This window comes from Sus scrofa, chromosome 1, assembly GCF_000003025.6.
Source record: "Sus scrofa isolate TJ Tabasco breed Duroc chromosome 1, Sscrofa11.1, whole genome shotgun sequence".
Lineage (NCBI taxonomy): Eukaryota > Metazoa > Chordata > Mammalia > Artiodactyla > Suidae > Sus > Sus scrofa.
Genome location: NC_010443.5, coordinates 10100398 through 10117066, shown reverse-complemented (window position 1 = coordinate 10117066; position 16669 = coordinate 10100398). Strand labels below are relative to the sequence as shown.

Here is a 16669-nt window from a genome sequence, read left to right as displayed (position 1 = left end):
TGTACCTGCTCCCTTCTCTGCTGTGTTACTGCTCAAAAGCTTCCTATTTATTCTGAATTGTAAACATGTATTATCTCTCTCTTCTGCTTGTAAGCTGCTTATGTGCAGGGATTTTGTCTTATTCACATTTCTATCTCCTACAGGGCCTAGGAAGAGTCTTTCAACACTTTATTGCTCAATAAAAGGTCGAATCAATACCTGTGGTATAATGGAAAACACAGAGAAGTTCAGAATCCATTTGGGAAAACAAAGCGTAGATGCAGATACCAACTCGGAGGGTGTCTTGCCAGATCTTTCTCTTTCAGTACTGTGGTCTCTTGAATCAGGAGACCAGACCTCTCTCACTGATTCTGTCACCAAGTGGCCACATACTCTTAGAACCGTCACAGAGAAGTTTCTCTGTGAAAGGAGAGTCAGTGCTACGCTTTTTCATAGAATTGCCACAGAGTTAAATGAGAAAAAAGTTAAAAAAGCTTTGAAGTGCTGTGTAAATAAGAAGTATTGATATTGTCATGAATTTGGGGGGGATTAGCTGATGACAATGAACAGTTTTTATAATAACATCTTCCCAGTGGTTATTGTGTGAAATTGTTTGGAGTAAAGAATCAGAGCTGATTAGCTTTATCCTGTAATTTGCAGTGTAGAGGGTTTCATACTGAGGCCTCGCGGTCGCTACCGAAGTAAGGAGAGGATGAAAGAGTACAGGCGGAACGGGATGAGAGGAGAGGTTCGCAGCTTAATTTCTTTATCTTCTAAGGGGCAAACTCAGCCAATACAATTGTCTTCAGTTCCTTTTGTTTCCCTGTGACGGTTGGTTGGGAAGGGTTGTGACACACCCTGTTCTGGCAGCGTCTTACCTGGGGCCTCTCTGCCTCTGAGAGTCTGTCTAGTGAGCATCCTCTGTCTCGATGGTTTGTTAACGGCCCTGATTCTTCTCGGTAGCATTATTGCACATTCTAGGTAGTCATAGTTATAAATGTTTTCCCCAAGTATTTTTCCCAGAGAGATTATTGGCCTAAATATTCATATAAACCTGGCAAAGAACTCACTGCTAGGGAGCCTCAGAATCACCCAGGGATGTGGTGGCCAGGATTTCCAGTTAAGGTCATCTGTGCGCCCCCCCCCAACCCCCAAATATGTTGCCTTGTCCCTGTGAGGTATCACATTTCTTCTTTTGGGGTCCTTGGGAAGATCACAAAGCCATAGCTCTTTCTCTTTTCCTCTTTACCTTTGACATTTTACTCCCATCTCCTTGTCCTTGCTTCACCTCCTTGGCGATTCTGTGTCATTTCTTCCCTCCAGCCGGAGGCTTGAGTTGCAGCGTCTCTGGCCCTTGTCTCTTGCTCACCTTCGCAGGCCCTGCCTCTCCTGAGTCTGCCCAGGATCCTTACCTGGCCGCTCCCGCCTCCTGTCTCTCTTTGGCCCATTCTTGGAGTGACTCCTAACTCCCTCTGGGAGCTGCTGTCTCCTCTCTGAGCAGGAGGTGCGGTTATCTTGCTCTGTTGCAGTTTGTCTTCTCTCTGCTCTCTCTAGTCAGCAGTGGTTCTCATGGTCTGGCAGTGGTGTTGTGGGTCCATGGCAGCTGCAGGTCAGGGGAAAGGAACTTCAGGAACCAATATCCATGGACACCAGTTTATTTTGGTACGATACCACTTGGAACAGCTTTCCCAGAGATGCTCTGAAAAAAAAAAAAAAGAATTCCTCAGTGCAGTGCATTTTCAAGTAGTCATTGTGACCCATTAGTGGGAGCATGAAAGCCATGTATTAAGCTGCAACCAGAAATTTTTAAAAAGGGAAAGAATTTGAATATAAACAAAATATGGGGAATTTCCGTAGTGGCTCAGGGATAATGAGCCCAATCAGTATCCATGAGGATGTGGGTTCAGTCCTTGGCCTCCATCAGTGGATTAAGAATTGGGCGTTGCTAATGGGTTGAAGATGCGGCTCGGATCCCGAGTTGCTGTGGCTGTGGTGTAGGCCAGCGGCTATAGCTCTGATTCTACCCCTAGCGTGGGAACTTCCATATGCTGCAGGTGTGGCCCTAAAAAGACCCAAAAAAAAAAAAAAAAAGTGACTGCATCACATGTAGTAAGGGTGTCACGTGTGTTCAAAGTTGTGATATAAAACATAATTCTTCTTTTGATTTGAAACCGAAACATTTGAAAGCCATTGCTCGGATTAACCTTCAGTATTTTTAGCTCTTTTGATTCCTCATCCCCTTTTTCTTCTAATAGAAATTTAAGATTTTTTTTTTTTTTTGTAGTTGAGATAAAATAAAATTAGAATACGGCCTATTTGCAGGACAGTCTGTTAGAAAATTGAAACCACAGCCACTTGATTTACTTAGTTCCAGGGCAGGTCGACTCCCTCCACATCAGCCATGTCGGGGACTGACCAGCTAAGCAGCCTGCATCCAGCAAAGCCCCAGAAGGAGCCTTCAGCGGAGTCAGCCACCTGGAGGCTCCTGTGCGGTGGCGAGTTCCCTTCAGGAGGATTAGGACCTGCTCAGGGTGGCATGTCCAAACCCTAACAGGGTTCATTTGTCCTGGGCATAAGCGGGGATTGTAGTCTGCTAAGGGGGTGGCAGAGATTTCTAGGTTTAATGGGCTCCCACCAGGAAGGGGCGTGGAGGACATTGGAAAGAGGTTTCGGGAAGCACCACATGACCAGATACCGGTGGTGTACTTCTTTTCTCTGGCGGTGAGAAGTAGCTGTAGGTTTTAAGTGATTGTGAGGATTACTGAATATAGTAGCTCCGGTTGGAAAATGACTAGTGCTCAGACCTGGTCCTGAGACTTCCTGACCTCAGTGTCACCTTGCTGCTCTGATGGACTTCACTGGTCTGGTAATAGGGCCGTACCCAGGCACATGGAAGTTCCCAGGCTAGGGGTCAAATCAGAGCTGTAGCTGCCGGCCTACACCACAGCCAAAGCCACAGAAACATCAGATCTGAGCCGCATCTGCAACCTACACCACAGCTCACGGCCACGCTGGATCCTTAACCCACTGAGCGAGGCCAGGGATCAAACCTGCAACCTCATAGTTCCTAGTCGGATTCGTTTCCACTGCACCACAACGGGAACTCTAAGCAGCTATTCTTGAAAGGAAACTAAATGTGTCAAATGAATAGTTAGAAACTACCCCCCCAATAATATGTACAATGAATCTTTTAAAGTATTTATTAAGGTGAAAATTATTGTGGTATACTGTTTGAAATCTGGCTTTTGGAGTTCCCATCATGGTGCAGAGGTAACGAATCCAGCTAGTATCCGTGAGGACTTGGGTTTGATCCCTGGCCTTACTCAGTGGGTTAAGGATCCGGCATTGAGTGAGCTGTGGTGTAGGTTGTAGATGCCACTTGGACCCTGCATCGCTGTGGCTGTGGTGTAGGCCAACAACAAAAGAGAAAAGAAATCTGGCTTTTTACTTTTAAAGGTAATGTAAGAAATTGGGTTTTTTATAGTTAAAATAGAATTAGAATATGGTCTAATAGGAAATATTTTGGCCCAGTTGTCTTTATTTGCCGTTGGATTGGCGAACTGTATCTTAGGACAATTATTTTACACCCTTTCATGTTTTAGCAAAATAGTTAAATGGCTTTGTATTACCCTAGTACCTACTGACATACCTGCAAAGTTACTCAAGGATTGTTTTTTGGGGATAGTTTGATATTTGTTTTGTTTCAAAATGAATAGGTTAGACTGTCTAATTTATTTTTTAATTTTTTAATGTCAAATTTTCTTTTTTAATTGAAGTACAGTTGATTTACAGTATTGTGTCAGTTTCACGTGCCCAAAGTGATTCAGTTCTATATACGTGTATATATGTGTGTATATATATTCTGTTCTAGATTCTTTTCCTTTATAGGTTGTTGCAAAATGTTGACTCTGGTTCCCTGTGCTGTCCACAAGTTCCTTACTGGTTATCTATTTTATATCTAGTAGTGTGTATATGTTAATCCCAAACTCCTGTTTTTCCCTCCCTGCCGTCTCTCTCTCTTTTGATAACCTCAAGTTTGTTTTCTCTGTTTCTGGGTCTATTGCTGTTTTGTGTTTAAGTTCACTTGTATCATTTTTTTGGTTCTGTATGTGTGGTACTTGTCTTTGCCTGGCTCACTTCACTTGGTATGATAAACCGAAGGTCCGTCCATGTTGCTGCAGATGGCATTATTTCACTTTTTTATGGCTGAGTAATATTGCATTGTGTGTGTATGTATATGTGTGTGAGAATATATAAATATAAATGCCACATCTTAATCCATTCGTTTATCGATGGACATTTAGGCTGCTTCTAAGAATGTCTGATTTTAATGTTTTAAAATAGAAGAGACAGTAGAGAAAGAACTGAAACATTTAATTTGTTGAAAATCCTGCATTGAGTAAATCTTCCTCTATCCACCCCTCCTGAACTCTCTTTCTATTAATGATTTTAAATGTCAACATCCTATATTTTTTCCTGACCAGTATTTTGGGAATTTTGGGCACATGGCAATTTTCATTCCATCTGATGAAATAAGGAAAAAATTGCAAATCTCAGGGGAAATAATTAAATGATTTTCTCTTTTCTATAAATATTTGTTTTGAAATATATTTATATTTCAAGGGCTTTGATATTTTATCCAAAGCGTCATTTCCTCATACTGCCTCAACCTCATAATGAAACGCCTCTTTAAACTTATCCAATATCACTAGTTTATTGGTGAAACTTAGATGCTAAATAACTCAAAATGAGACCCTCCTCACTTTTGCCTTGAGTATATGATATTTGTATTGGTAGAAATTTTATGTCCTAATATTTTCTAATTTCAGTATTTAAAAACAGAAGAAATTTTGTGTGGATGTCTCATCTGTAACCATTGTGCTTGTATTCACCTGTCTCCCATTTTTCAACCCCTTCGCAGTCCAGCTGCTTCTCTTCTGTTCGTTGGGCTCCCCAGTAGTTTTGTCTGCTCTTACTGCTACTCTCTTCGAGAATGGAGCGAGGTCTCCCAAGCGCCCTTTTGCTTTTCCTGCGTGACTCCATGCTTCGTGTACCTGCTCCTCCCTGGTCCTTTTAGTTGATGACCGAGTGTCCTGGAAGAGTGGAAGGGGCCATGGATGGGGAGGGGTGTGCGCACAGAGTTGTGTTTGTGACTCCAGCTGGGTGAAATTGTGCAGGTTTCTTAACCCTTGACCCTAGCTTCTTGGTCTTAATAAGGAGAGTTGAGCTGGTGGTCTCTGAAGTCTCTGCTGGTTGCAATAGTGCATGATAAAGTCATTTATAATAACATGTAACTAGGCTTAGCCTTCTGAGGTTGGGGAATGGTTGTGTATTTTCAGTCTAAAACAGTAGTTTATTGACCCAAATATGTGACTGTGTGTGCTGGATATATTCTTGAGCCCCCCCCCCCCCATTCTGTGATCCAGAGAGTAAAATTCAAGGAGTCTGTTTTTCAACCACTAATATACATATTTATTTCCTCTAGTCTTACCTTTGCAGGTGGGGTTCAGGGGAGAAATCACTGATGTGTGAGAGGGGATGGGTTCGTAGTAGAAACACCTTCTAATGGAAAAGGACTCCTTTATTCTCACTCCTCATTATTTGTCATGAATCCCTTCTGAAGGTCAGGGCAAAAAATAACACGACTAGCGAGGTAATGGTCATTGGAAGCTTCTTCGGTCCCTGGGTAGCACAGGGCAAAGCCTGCAGCTGCCTCCCTGTCCTCCGAGTCAGTAGCAGTGCCTCTGCTCAGGGAGCATGCCAGTAAAGGTGCCCGTACGGGTTCGTCCCCGGGATTGTCTCTTCTTAGGTTCTTCTGTCTCCTGGATTCCCAAAGCCTCAAAGGAAGCCAGCTTTGGGTTTTGGCCATGATGTGTGGAGACGTCTGACCCTTTTGCATTACCGTTGCTGTTAGTTTTCTGCATTCTTGCGTCTTTCACCTTATACACCATTTACATGCAGGGGTGGATAGATTGGTGAGTACATGTTTCTCCTTTAAAAGTTTCTTATAGAGCACTTCGACTTGTGTTTTTACAGGACCATGTTTTAAAGCAATATAGTTTTTGAAACACCAGTTTTTGAGGGTCTTGGTGGTTTTAACTCACGTTTTTATAAACTCAGTTATTAAAATCATTCTCTCCCTCCCTTTCTCTTTCTCTCTTTGGGGAGGGGGCAGGAAAGAAAAAAATACAGGAAGATATAGAAGCAAACAGGTCGCATCTACAAAGGATGGACTTAGACTTTTTTTTTTTTTTGTCTTTTTGCCATTTCTTGGGCCGCTCCCGTGGCATATGGAGGTTCCCAGGCTAGGGGTCGAATCGGAGCCGTAGCTGCCAGCCTACGCTAGAGCCACAGCAACGCAGGATCCGAGCCGCGTCTGCGACCTACACCACAGCTCATGGCAACGCCAGAGCCTTGACCCACTGAGCAAGGGCAGGGACCGAACCCGCAACCTCATGGTTCCTAGTCAGATTCGTTAACCACTGCGCCACGATGGGAACTCTGGACTTAGACTTTTGAAAAAATGAAACCACATAAGTTCTCCTCCTTGACTCTTTCAATGAAACAGCAAAACACTCCAAAGCTGTATTAAAAAACCACACACACACACACTCACTCACACACACACACACACACACACTCACACACACACACACAGGAATTTAAATGCCTGAGTTTTTATATCTCAAGGTAGAAAGTTCATGCCATGAGTGGTCGCTCCCCTATCCACCCCCCCATCAAGTTCCCCTCTGTAGAAGATACCAGTTGCTTGTCTCTCCATTGGCTGTTTTAAAATTCTAGTCGGATTCTGGTAAATCCCTGTTTTCTCTGTTTCCCCTACTCCATAGTTCTCCAACAGAGCGGTCTTTTCAATCTCGCATTCGCTGCACATGTTCCAGTCATGCGCTTACAAAGTTGACATTGCAGCCTCAGCAAAGGTTATCTCTTTAAAATGCTCTGAAATTCCCCTTTGGCACATCCATTTTGGCAGCTGCGTTTATATGGGAATGTGGTAAAGCTTTTTGGCTCCCCTTTTGTGCTTTATAAAAATAGAAGTCTCCGGCCAGAAGGGCAGCTAGGCAAGGAGCTCCTTCTATAGTTCCCATCCGTTGTACTGCCGCATATTTCCATTGTTACCTGTGCTAAGTGGTGTTCTTACCATGTGCGTGTGGACCAAGTGGGTGGATTTGAAAAACATGAGCATACTGGAGCCTCACACTTATTTTAAAGTCTTATTAGAAAACCCTGCTGTTCTAACATGTGTGTGAGGTACTGTTGTACTGTTTTGGCTTTTGATTTTGTAATCCTTTTATATATATTTTTTAAAGAATGGAAACAACTTAGGAGTTCCTGTTGTGGCGCAGTGGTTAACGAATCCGACCAAGAACCATGAGGTTGCGGGTTCCCAACCTTTCTCAGTGGGTTAAGGATCCGGCGTTGCTGTGAGCTGTGGTGTAGGTCACAGGTGTGGCTCAGATCCCGCGTTGCTGTGGTTGTGGCACAGGCCAGTGGCTATAGCTCTGATTAGACCCCTAGCCTGGGAACCTCCATATACTGTGGAAAGCGGCCCTAGAAAAGGAAAAAGACAAAACATAAAATAAAATAAAGAATGAAAACAACTCAAAGATTATATTCACCAATTCAGAACTCCTATTGCAGTTTGGGTAATAATATAACATGAAAAACGGAAGCTCCAGATTGCTTTTCAGTGAGATGTATTCATTACCAGATAAATGACATCATGCACCTGTTTTCTTGGGAACGTGCTTTCCTAAGTGGAGACAACTGAAACGCTGTGAGGCACCAGAGGCCCTCTCCCCACCATCTCCTTCTCTTTCTTCTTCTTCTTCTTCTTTTTTTATTTTTATTTATTTATTTTTATTTTTAAGTAGCTTTTACTAGGAAAATTTTGCTTCTGGTAGCAGAATTGACCTATTTATTGCTGTAGGTGGCCTCAGAGCCCCTTATTTCTCTGCACACTGTGAGCTTCCTGGAAGTAGGGCTTTGTGCAAGCCATGCTGGTGCATTCCCATAGTTATGATTCTCTCGTGTAAAAATGATTGCATGTGTTTGGTATGGAAAATACTTATTTTTCATTTTGTTTTAAATGTAAATGCTGGTAACCTCAGTGTCAAAGCTTCTGCATTAAAAGTGAGCAAGGTTCCTTTTACTGTTCAGTTTTTTTCTGCTTATTATATCAATAAGGCATGCGGACTCGTAGGCGCAATTTTATCTTTTTTTTTTTTGGGGGGGGTCTTTTTATGGCACATGGAGGTGCCCAGGCTAGAGGTTGAATCAGAGCTGCAGCTGCTGGCCCGCAACATGGGACCTGACCCGCATCTTCCACTTCCACCACAGCTCACAGCAATGCTGGATCCTTTAACCCACTGAGCTAGGCCAGGATCACAGCAATGCTGGATCCTTTAACCCACTGAGCTAGGCCAGGGATCAAACCTGCATCTCCATGGATACTAGTTGGGTTTGTTACCACTGAGCTGTGATAGGAACTCCTATTCATGAAATATTTTGGAGTTTTTTTTTTTGCCACACCTGCTTTATGCGGATGTTCTTGGGCCAGGGATGGAACCCAAGTCACGGGCAGTGACAGCACTGAACCCTTCCTTAATTGCTAGGCCACCAGGGAACTCTTAGACCACTTGTTTTGGTATGCTGGTTCTGTTTTCTTCAAGAATAGGTGATATGGGAGTTCCCGTCGTGGTTCAGTGGTTAATGAGTCCGACTAGGAACCATGAGGTTGCAGGTTTGATCCCTGGCCTTGCCCAGTGGGTTAAGGATCCGGCGTTGCCGTGAGCTGTGGTGTAGGTCGCAGATGTGGCTCAGATCCCACGTTGCTGTGGCTCTGGCGTAGGCCGGAGGCTACATTCCAATTCAGCCCCTAGCCTGGGAACCTCCATATGTCGTGGGAGCAGCTCTAGAAAAATACCAAAAAAAAAAAAAAAAAAAAGGTGATATGAATCAATAATCTTTTCCCCTTAGGTAGACCCCCTCCCATTCATATAAATTGGAAATATGTCCTTTTTTAGGTAAAATTTTAGAATGAAATCTATTCTCTTGTACTTGTATGGATACTTTCTGAAGCTGTGGATTTTCTTCTTGTTATGCTTCTGTTTTGTCAGAAAAGCACTGTAGACTTTTAGATCTGTGATATCGAATGCCCTCCATGGATCCTTGGGAAAAAAGTGTTTTAAAGTGCATAATTAGGGCACTTGAGCATAAAACTACAATTATACACTTGTGTGTTAATTTTGTGTACAGTGAGACTTAACACTGGTTGTAAATGAGGAAGCATTTACTGCCCGTGAATGCCTGCGTTTTATGAATACTTACACAAAACCTCCTCTAATTGGCTGACCTGGAAAGAAAGGTGAAAACATCTGTAGTTAGGAGGCAGAGAAAAATACAAAATGTGTACTAGTGGTTTGTTTTAAAAAGTAAGTAGAAAAGTGATTTTACTTTTATGTATGTCTGTGCTTGTTGTGCCTTTGATATCATTTACACTATTTTAGCTGCTCTTCTACAGTAAAGACTAACAGAGTGAAAGCAGTTTAGATAAGGCAACGCAAATAATCAAGGGATCGAGTGGGGAGATAGCAGTTGACAGGGAATCTCTGATCTGGTAGAAAGAAAAAGCCTTGCTCGTGCTGGATGACCATACATTTGTTAATCAGATTCCATGTACTAGCATTAGGGGGCACTCCTTGAAACTTGGAGTTAATTTTATGAAAACTACAGGATGTACCACTTTACAAAATGGATAATAATATTCCAGAACTTGTTACCTTCAGAAGGTGGCATGGACTAGAAATAAATTTAATAAATTAATCTAAGAAGGGTATAAATAAATTCATGAGATGAAGAGGAAATAAAGGCTGTTGAGGACATACCGCTGACTTTGGAAATTGAGGTCATGAGAGGCACTACCATTTAGTTCCCACAGCCAAATGCAGAGCATTCACTCTGGAGAATGTTGGTCTGACCGAGTGCTCATTAAGCTGTGATTTGCTAAATACAGAGGCGTTAGAATATTTATGTTATTTTCAACTGATTATGTGTATAATCTTATACTGTGTGTACCTGGTAAGGAAGTTTTAGAAAGCAAAATTTGTCATTGAAAAGGATATTGCTGATGACAAATGAGAACTTTGCAGTTTCGTTTCACAAGTTGAAAAGTACATCTATTTTCTGATAGGAGTTAAAAAGATTTTTTTTAAGCTAAATGAGTGCTCTGATATTTCGGGTATTTTTCAGTCTGTTAAACAACAGCAGTGTTTATAGCCCGGAAGTTATCTGTTAGGAACGAGGGCACAGACAGAAATGGAAGTGGGCTCCATAGCAACGTGAGCTGTGTAACGAGCTTGTTTGTGTGGTTGGTCATCAAGCCTGTTCTGGAGTTTAGACACTGCTTGACCCTTGACTGCTTTGCTGACTCCTTCAGCCTCACATTGTCTTTTTCTGTTACTGAAGGGAAACTTGACAAAATCTGAACAAACGTAAGAGCTTCAGTGTACAGTGCATACAGTAAGCACTCAGTGTGTGTTTGTTGATTGTTTCTCACCTTTCAAGCGTGAAGGAATAATTTCAGGAAGTTGTGGAGGTTTTTGTTTTTGTTTCTTTTTTTTTGCTTAGACAAGCCCAAGACAGGATTTGTATTTCTTTTTAAAATAAGAAAGTGAACTTAAAAAACATGTAAATTGTTTAGAAGTCTCTATTGGGAACTTAGCTTAAGGGACTGCAGATTGTGGAGCATTTGTAGAATTTGACCTTGTAAACTTTATTTATTACCTTCTAGCACATTATTTTTGACTGGACATGTTGACATAATAAAATTTTCTCAGGCAGTTGGTTCAGCCACACATCAGCTTAAACATCTGAGTTCCTAGCTGTGGGGAATTTTCAGTCTGTCTCTTATGCATGAAAAACAGCATTTGCTTTTTCTGTGAAATCAGAAGCCAGCAGAATTTGCCGAGGTAATGACTAACATGTAGCTTTTGTGAACTCATGATTTTTACTATGCTCTTTGCCTTCCCATTTTGTAGAATTTACCTAGAAGGGCTCAAATTCATGGTGAAAAACAAGTAAAAATTAAGGCGCTTTCTGCCATTAAATATAAATTGTTATAGTTTTTTTTATATAATTCTTAGACAGCAATATTCAAAATAAATGTCATATAGTTCTAAATTCATGGAAAACACAGAATCGGTTTAAGAAATGATACGTGACATTTGATGTGTGTCCTAGGCTTGTTAATTCTTTACTCACCACACATACACAGATTTTCATATTTAATATATATATATATAGTTTATAATCTGCTACCCCTTAAGTCCCATCTCAATAATCCATTGTATGACTTCCTTGCTATTCAATATAGCTTATCTGCAATTAGATTAATTAATTGTAATGGCTCTGTAATATTTTATTGAAATAAAATATCATTACTCCCCCTCTTTTAAACCAGTCTCTGTTGATGTACATTTAGACATTTAAGCTGTTTTCATATTTTTGAGTCAGGGTGCTGTCCTGGAGGCAGGGTGAACTCCTCGCCAGACATGTCTTTGTGCTCTTGTTTCATATTTTTCCTTAAGATAAATTCTCAAAAGTAGAATTCTGAGTTGAACGGACATTATTTATATACATATTGTGACTTGCCTGAAATAGTTGAATTTACATACTCACCATGACTAGTTCATTATTATTTGCTGTGTAATATTTTAGAATTATGTAAATTGGAAATATGGCAACTCCCTGTTACTCCCCTAAGAATAGTTACTATTTAATTATCCACTAGGAAATTTACTTCTAGGCAGGAATGGTTTAACATAGATATACTATAAAAAATGTGAGGTTAAATGTTTGAATGCCTTCTTCAGTATTAAGTATACATACATATGTTCAAGATATAATTTATACACAATGAAATGCTCAGAACTTAAGTAGACAGTTCAGTGAGTTTTGACAAATGCATTCATGAAAGCACCACCCCCATAATTCATCACTCACAGAAGTTTCCTCATGCCTCTTTCTAGCTAGTCCCTATATCCCACAACCACTGTTGTGATTTCTATCACTATAAATTCATTTTCCCTGTATTTAAACCTCATGTAAACAGGTCATACAGTGTGTTAAATTGTACACATTTAATACAGGAGAGAAGCGTAGATACCAAATCAAACTGTACTACTTAGAACAAAAGGATCTGAAGCTGAAAGGAAAATTATATGCTGGAGTAACAAGAGTGGGTCTTTCAAAAGACTGAAGTTGGACCCTTAACCTTACACTAAATACCAAAATTAACTCAAACTACATCACAGACCTAAAAACATAAGAGCTAAAGCTATAAAACTCATAGAAGAAAACATAGCAGAAAGCTTCATGACGTTAAGTTTGGCAGTGATTTCGTGGATGTGAAACAGATGCAAGGCAACAAAAGAAAAGATGGATAAATTGGACTGTGTCAAACTTTAAAACTTTTGTGCATCAAGGGACTCTTATCAGAGAACAAAAAGGCAACCTGCAGAAGAGGAGAAAATATTTGAAATCAAGAATCATATAAGGCATTAATATCCAAAGTATATAAAGCACGCCTACAACAAAAACCAAACAACCCAATTAAAAAATGGGTCAAGACTTGAATACACTTTTCCAAGTAAGATAAACAAGTGGTTGATAAGCATGAGAAAGATGCTCAATATCACCAGTCATTAGGGAATTGAAAATCGAACTCATAACGAGTGACCCCACTTCACACTCATTAGGATGGCTGTTACTAAAACAAACAGAAATTTTCAGGTATTTTCAAGTGTGTGGAGAAATTGTAACCTTTGTGGACCGCTGGCAGGAATTAAAAATGGTACTGCTGCTGTGCAAAGCTGTATGGCAGTTCCTCAAAAAATTAAACATAGAACTACCGTATGATCCAGCAGTTCCACTTCTGGGTGTATGTCCAAAAGAAGTAAAATAACGACTTAAATAGGTTATTCGTATGCCCATTTTCAATGCAGTAATTTTTCATGAACATTAAAAGAAACAGCCTAGGTGTCCACGGTGGCTATCTGGATGAACAAAATGTAGTATAGTCTTAAAATGGAGTATTTTTCAGTCTTAAAAAAGAATGAAATTCTGATACATGCCATAACATGGATAAACCTTTGCGGTATTAAGCTAAGTGAAATAAGCTAGACACAAAAGAACAAATATTGTATGGTTATATCTATATGAGGAAACTAGACTAGCCAAAGTCACAGAGACAGAAAGCGATGTAGTGATTACCAGGTAGAAGTGGGAGTTATTGTTTAATGGAAATAGAATTCCACTATGGGATGGTGAGATTCTGGAGATGGGTAGTTGTGATGGTGGCACAACAATGTGAACCTCCTTAATGCCACTAAACTCTACATTTTATGGTCAGAATTCCATGTATGACTATAGCAAAATCTGTCTTTCCCGTTTAGCTGCTGTGTTAGAATTAGATTATGTCCTCTTTCTGGCTCTTGTAAATAGTATTGGATCAAAGATTATTCCTGGGACATATGTGAGTGTTTGATGGGTCTGTGTTTGCAGCAGGAATTAACTGAGTCCTAGGGCAGTGCACCTTGAAACATAATGGGGAAACTGCTTTCTAAAACTTCTTAAAAAGAAAAAAGGAGAGAATAAAAACCTGATCATTTCTTCGTTTTTGACGAATGAGCAAAGAGTTCAGGGTAAAGTCAAATGTAAAGTAAGGCCTAGAATTCTGCACATTTAACGCCATAGGGAGATTTGAAAGTTAACAGACATGTCCTTTATCAGCGTGGTTACCTGAAATAAATACTGAAATGAATCATTTTTAGGAATACTTTCCCTCTCCAGTAACATTTGAAAGCATTCATATTTCTTTGAAAATTGAAGTAGATTTTTTTGTTCCTGTGCGCTCATGTTCCACTTGAAGATCTTCTTTATTTAGAAGAGAAGTAAAATTTTTTTTCTTATTGTAAAATAAGAAACAGAAAAGCCCTGATCTTGGGCATTTTCTGGAGGTTTCCACTTGGTTTAGTTCAGTGATAAACATCAGCATTTGCACGGTGCTAGTGACTTGGAGGGTTAGCAGGTAATAGCCGAGGCCACTCTGCTGCTGTCACCGTGAGGTGTGGTGTTTTCGGCTCTTGGATGAAGCTGACGTATGTGTATCAGAGACTTGGGTGGTACAGGTGATTTCAGTTTTATAATGAGTTCCTGCATTAGTTAAAATTTTATGTAATAATAAGAATTTAGTAGTCCATTGTACAACATTCATTTTTTTTTTTTTTTATTCCACGAACGTTTATTGAGTAGCAGGCCTCTTCCAGGAGGTGTACCTTGATTGTAGGAGTGTGCCGCTTAATGATGAGGACAAAGAGTAAACACATGAACACATAAAATAAGGGGTTAACTGACTAAATCTCATCCCCTCCCCTGTGGTAAAATCATATCAGAAATGGCCTGAGAATTGTGGTGGCTGGGGCTGTGCTTCAGTTGGGCAGGTCAGAGAAGGGGGAGCATCTGAGCTGAAAGTGCTTTATGTGCTCAGTGCTTAGCACTTGGTTCCTGAAATTCTCATTCTTGGTTAAATTTCACTTGCACCCAACAGCTTGGTAATCTTATTTACCCTGAATGTGGTTGAGAACTACAAGATAAACAAAAAGACTCTCAGTAGCCAAAATTGATTTCACAAAACTTGAGGCAATAAAATAAAAGCTCAGTAGCCCTCATGGACAGTCCCTTGGGCCTTCATAACAGCGAGTGAGTGGGTTTCTCAGTCCTCAGCAGATTGTGTTAAAGGTATTTGTCAGAGTGACAATGGCTGAGTGCCTCAATGGCAGGCAGAGAGAGACCAGAGTTACTCTGGGGCTTGTGCAGGAGGCTTAGGGGCATTCCAGGTATTAGGGCTCTACCCTTTGATTTAGGTTTTGTAACAGTGACTGTTTGGCTTAAGATGTCATAAAAGCATATAACAGATCTTTGAGAGCCCTACATCTAAATTTATCTTGATTAAATCAAAACATTATTGGTCCTTAAAAAATTAAGACTAGTTCCTGACAACTGGAGTATTATATTTAGAAATTGGTTTTTTTTTTAAAGGTACTGGCTAGGAAATAATATTTTAGAGATACTACTACAACTTTTGTTTAATAAGTAATAATAGAATAGTATAGAATTCCAGGTAGGATTATTATATTACAGGTTGTAATATTAATATGAATTAATAGAGGAGGTAGCCCCATTTTGCAGATGGGAGATGTAAGACAAATACATTATGTGATTAATCATGTTCATACAACTGGGGTATCGGAGGACTTGGACTTGGATTTGATTTATTTCTAACGCAGAGATTCTTTAGCTAGACTAGAACTTAGTAATCTCCATTCGGGCATGGCTCCTATGTAAGGACAGTAAACCAAATGCAGTTAATTGGCCCTAGGCCCAGGTCTTAGAACTTATACCGTAAGTTATCCCAGGCTCTTCAGAGAGTTAGGGGCCAGTTAGTTAGCACTGACTAATTAGACCATGTATCTAAAAGGATGGGTTGGTTTTTAATTCTGGGTAACAGTAATAAAATCTCCCAAGCAGAGGCCTTTGATGGTTTCCCCTGTGATGCTTGCCGTGTTCTCCAGATTGTTGCTATGGATTCATTGAAGATTTGCTCACACTCACACCTACTCTACCTGCCTCCCTTCCACGCTTTTCAGAGTTGGAATAGATAGTGCAAGATTCTAGTAACTTCATGGCTGCTCTAGTGTTAGGAGACTCCTGCACTATTCCTCCTCTTGTTGTCTTGCTTAGAAAATAGAGCCCTCTTTCCCCAACACTTCCATATTGTGTGTAAGGGTTTCTGTAAACCAGAAAGTCAACATATTAAAGTGCAATTCATAGGGGAATTGCTGGCTGTGTTGACTGAGCTTTACAGTCATTTTAACACTGGCAAAGTGTTATCCTAACTGCTTCAAATCAAACTGCAAAGATGCTTGTGTGTGAAATATAGTATTAGATATCAAATCAAACATATGGGTGCTGAACGGAAGGATATGTGTTGTGGTAGTATATGGTATTCTAGCATGTGGAGTTGTATTTTATGGAAATTCTTTGGCTTGGCTTATGGCAGGGACATACATTCATTATGAGATATCAAGCTGTAAGATAAATAAAAGCAAAGAATTCAACTGTGCTGTTGAATGGTTTTCAATACAAACTTGTCTGTTCTACTAACTTAGGGTCTGTGTGATGTGAGCCATTTATAAACTCTTGTGGCCCAATGTTTTGTCATCATTGCCAACAGCTTGAAAATAATCTAGATTGGGGCACTAGGGATGTGAACTTTAGCTTTTTCTATTTTTCCCTTTTTCTTCATTGTATATGTTACAAATTGCTGTGCTGATTGGTCTTAGAGGCAAAGTGTTTAATATTTTCCTCTTTATTCCTGTTCCCCTCATTCAGTATTCTATAGTGACTTCTTTTTTTAAGTGTGTATCTGGAACTGATGACTGAATTCTTAAGCATGTGGGCTTAAGGGGCTCAAGTTCTTGGAGTTCTTAAATGGACCATATTGTGGTATTAACTGACTTCACCATTCTTTCCAGCAATGCCATTCCGGTAACTTGTTTTTCTTTCCCTCTCCTGTTCTCTCTCCCAGTTGGGGGAAAAAAAAAAAAAAAAA

General features: G+C 40.3%; 1 protein-coding gene across 13 annotated transcripts in view; it reads left to right on the top strand.

The window, feature by feature from the left end:
- Nucleotides 1-16669, top strand: part of ARID1B (AT-rich interaction domain 1B) — a 435755-nt gene that overhangs the window by 110315 nt on the left and 308771 nt on the right. The gene's annotated exons all lie outside the window — the stretch shown is intronic.